This window comes from Peromyscus eremicus, chromosome 1, assembly GCF_949786415.1.
Source record: "Peromyscus eremicus chromosome 1, PerEre_H2_v1, whole genome shotgun sequence".
Lineage (NCBI taxonomy): Eukaryota > Metazoa > Chordata > Mammalia > Rodentia > Cricetidae > Peromyscus > Peromyscus eremicus.
In genome coordinates, this window is record NC_081416.1 from 27342957 (window position 1) to 27347172 (window position 4216).

Consider the following 4216-nt stretch of genomic DNA (forward strand, 5'->3'; position numbering starts at 1 on the left):
ATTGAAACTTAATAACAAGAGTTCAGAAACTTCCGACTTAATCAGACAAGTAGGCATTGGGTTTAATTGACTCTTATCTGCCTAAGTACGTTGAAGACTTAAGTTATCCGAATTCTTCATCATCTGCTCTTAGCAGGGTTTCTAAGCCTCTTTTCTCTAAATTGGTCCACTCCTGCCCCTATGCACAGCAATTTCCAGGGGGACTCTCTGGGAATTCAGCATCAGGTGGCAACGCTGTGAAGCCTTACCCTTGTCAGAGTCAAATAACCCCACAGCTGCTTCTCTTCTCATTTTAACTGCAAATTATTAATGTAAGAAAATTATGCTAGCAAATATGGTAATCACCGTCAGATTTTATTAGTCTTCGCTTGTTTACACTTCTATTTCAACAATGAAATATTAACAACCATTTTGGTAAATTAATTTATATTTCCAAAGAGTGATCACGAAAATTCAGCAAAATATTAGGCCAGCAGCTGGATCTCACGGGTGAGTAAAGGAAGGAGGAAGTCCTGTTGGAGAAAAGAGAGCCGTTTTCCTTGGGTTCCCGGTGTTTTTATCTGAGGCTGAAAAGCATGTGCCAGAGACAGAAACAGGGCTACCAGCCTCGAGTAAAGTTCTTTTGTCTGTGAAATCACTCTTCTGTTCACTCTATTGTGATAGAAAAACGATATCATCCAAATTTGAAGTGCGCTAAAACAAATACACAAGGTAGGGTTCCAGCAGTTTGATGAATTGGTGAAGTGTTTGGTTTCCAGTGTTGTAGCTACATCCAACTGAGTATTTGTAACCTGAGATGTTATTTGGGTAGCAATGCATTTATTTCCCAATTACCTCTTGGTTTAAGCAAAATACCCATTTAGACATATACTTTTGCTATAAAGTTGTTTTATTGTTAAAGAACTAAATCCATTGATTTGTTTATACATAATCCATTATAGTGTACAACCTGAATGGACTGAAGCCACAATATTAATTTTTTTATGTCAGAAAAAAATTGATTGTAGAAGCCAAGTTACTATCAGCCTAAAGACTAGTAAATTCTGTTTTACTCACTTCAAGCAGGCAAGCCAAGAATAATTAAGAATTAATAAAATCATTGTCTACATATTAAGGCTAATGATTCAAGATAATTACAAGTACTGTGGTGCCTACAGTTGCAGATGAATGGATTTTTCTAGTGACACAAAGGAATATAGATTCTGGATATGAAAGTGAAGTTATTGAACTAGCATGTATGTTCCTCTCAATCCCATGTGATGGCTGTTCTTTGTTGCCAACTTGACTATATCTGGAATAGTATACAATGGATATCTACAATCCAGAAATGGATGTGATCCAGATCTTGAGGCAGGAAGACACACCTTTAATCTGGGCCACACCTTCTACTGGAAGCCTACATAAGGACGTGAAAGAAGGAACATTTGGTTTGTTCTTTGCCTGCTTACCCTCGCCTTGTCAGTACATCCATTTCTTCACTAGTATTGAAGCCTACTTCTTTACGATTCCAGCATATACAGAAGACTAGCTGAGACACCCAGGCTAGTGGAACTGAACAGCTACTAGATTCTTGAACTTTCCATCCACAGCCAGCCAGCCTGTAAGTCATTCCAACAATTCACACAGAGAGGGAGAGAGATTTATTCCATAAGTTCTGTGACTCTAAAGAACCCTGACTAATAATACATCCCACTTGTAAAGATATCAAAAGTAGTTTGCTTCTTTGTGGGCAAGTAGCATGGAATGTCCACTATCTTGTCACAAAGAATTTCACCTCACCCTCTTGGCTACAACAGTGTCAAGAAAGATAAAAAGTAAAGGATATTCTACAGAATATTGTCCTAGTTCACTATGTTGATAGCATAATTTTACTAGTTACATTTCTCATTGATGTAACTAAATACCTGACAAGGACAACTTGGGGAATTAAGGATTTATTTGGCTCATAGTTTGGAGAAACAGTTTATCATGGCAGGGAAGGAAAGGGCACCATGTATGTAAAGTAGCTGGTCAGATTGTGTCCACAGTCAGGAAACAGAGATGAATGCCAGTGTTCAACTCACTTTCTCCAGTATACTTATTCTGGGAGTTTTGCCCATAGAATAGAGCTGTCTGTATTCAAACCAAGTCTTCTCTCCTCAGTTAAATCCCTCTGAAAATGCACTTACAGATGTGTCCAAAAGCTGCTCTCCTATGTTTATTTTATATCATGACCACTTGACAATCAAGATTAGTCATCAAAAGTCCACCCCTTGTCAAACTGACACCCAAATACATTGCTTTTCATCCATAATCTTTAACTCCAGGCTGTCATATGCACATGACCATTTCATAATGCAAAATGCATTCATTCATTCATTCCAATTTCTGAAGTCCCATAGTCTTTAACAATCTCAAAGTTGATTAAAAGTCCAAAGTCTCTTCTAAGACTCAAGGAACTCTTACAACTATGATCCCCTATAAAAATCAAAAAACAAGTTATACATTCCCAATATAAAATAGAAGAAATAAATGTTCCCATTCCAAAAGGTATGGATAGGGACATAGTAATAAAAATCAGGCCAAAAGAAAACTGAAACCACTCAGAGCAAACACCATGTTTGGTATCTGGGGTGCAGTATGACATCATCTGAACTCCAATTAACCTTACAGCTTCATCCCTCCAGTTCTGATACAGACAACATATGTGACCTCTCCCTTTGGCCAGCTCTACTTCATGCCTATAGCTTTCCCCAGAAGATGTCCCATAGTCCCAGGAGCCCCACTATCTTGGGATTACCATCAAAATAAGCTCATTATTATGAAGACATACACACAAATTAGTGACTTGAGTCTACTGTCTTTTCTACAATGTAAATTTCAGTACAGACTACAAACAATAATAATGCTAACACACTAACATAGATGGAACTTTTGCCTCTAAAACAATAAATAAATAAATAAATAAATAAATAAATAAATAAATAAATAAATAAATAAATAAATAAATAAATAAATAAAAGTTCTTATAAGCTTCAGGAGATTGACTTGGATCCATCTCTCACAGGTCAAAACAAACTGTAGTTAAGTCTTGCCAGTCAACAACCTGTTTCCCTACCTATCTATTCCTGTGGGGATGGAAGCTCTTCCCCTGTCTGTGATTTTAGGACACCCCTCTCCCAGTTGAAAGGACTGTGGATCTGGAAGTTTCAAATGTACACCTAAGAAAAAAATTTCTCCCCCTTAAAGTTCCTTAACTTTATTTCCTGTTCTTAATATACATCTGTTCCAGCAGATTTCCAACCAATTAAAGACTGCAGACTGTTCCAACTGCTGCCTGCATGGCCCCAGCCTCAGATGGTCTTGTAGGACCTGGACAGTGAATAAAGCAGCCTGCTCTTCCCGGACTTGGTCAATGTTCCAGCCTATTGAAAGGTCCCCATCAACACCCCAATGTCAGCAGGAAGTAGTTGTAGATAATTATATTACCCCCTGTCACTCATTCAACAACAGGGCCAGGATGTTAAGTTCTAAATCTGGGACATAGGACTGAGGATCTTGTGATTGATCAAGGCAGTGAAGTCACTCTTCCCTCTCTGTTTTTGGCTATGATTGCTCTGTTCTCTGTGCAGGTACCACTACCTTTATTACCAAATGTGCTCCTCAAGAACAGCTTTGGACTTAGGTCCCAGAGCCAACTCTGTTTTACCCTGCAACTTGGGATTTTTGAGGATGTGAGAATTGTGGTTAATGACTCTAAGTTGATGGGGGGAGAAAGATGCTTTTGTTCATCGTAAGTTTTCTGATTTCCTAAACTATACAAGACATGTAGATACCTTGCCTATCTATCTACTTCTCAACTGATTTCACTTCTAAGCCAGGATGTGTTTCTCTCTCTTATAGGACATTGGTAGCTGACTCCCTTAGAGAAAATAAAGACAATAAAAGGGGCCTTTAGTTTTTCTCTTTTGCCTCAGGAGATGATGAAACCCTCCCTGCTAAATTGACTACTACTAAAGAGAGACCTCCCCAAGGGGTCTTGTCCCAGGGCAAATATTCATTCATTGGAATCTGTTGGTTCTGTTATAGGGTATCCAGGTTGGTTTCCTTGTGTTCTTTTCTGAAAAAGGTGCTGTTTGTTCCCCAAAGGTTGTCCAAGATAAAATTTATGGACTGGTCTGTTTCTAATCCCACTCATAATTATACACAATACCTGACTGACAAAAAAAAACAAGAA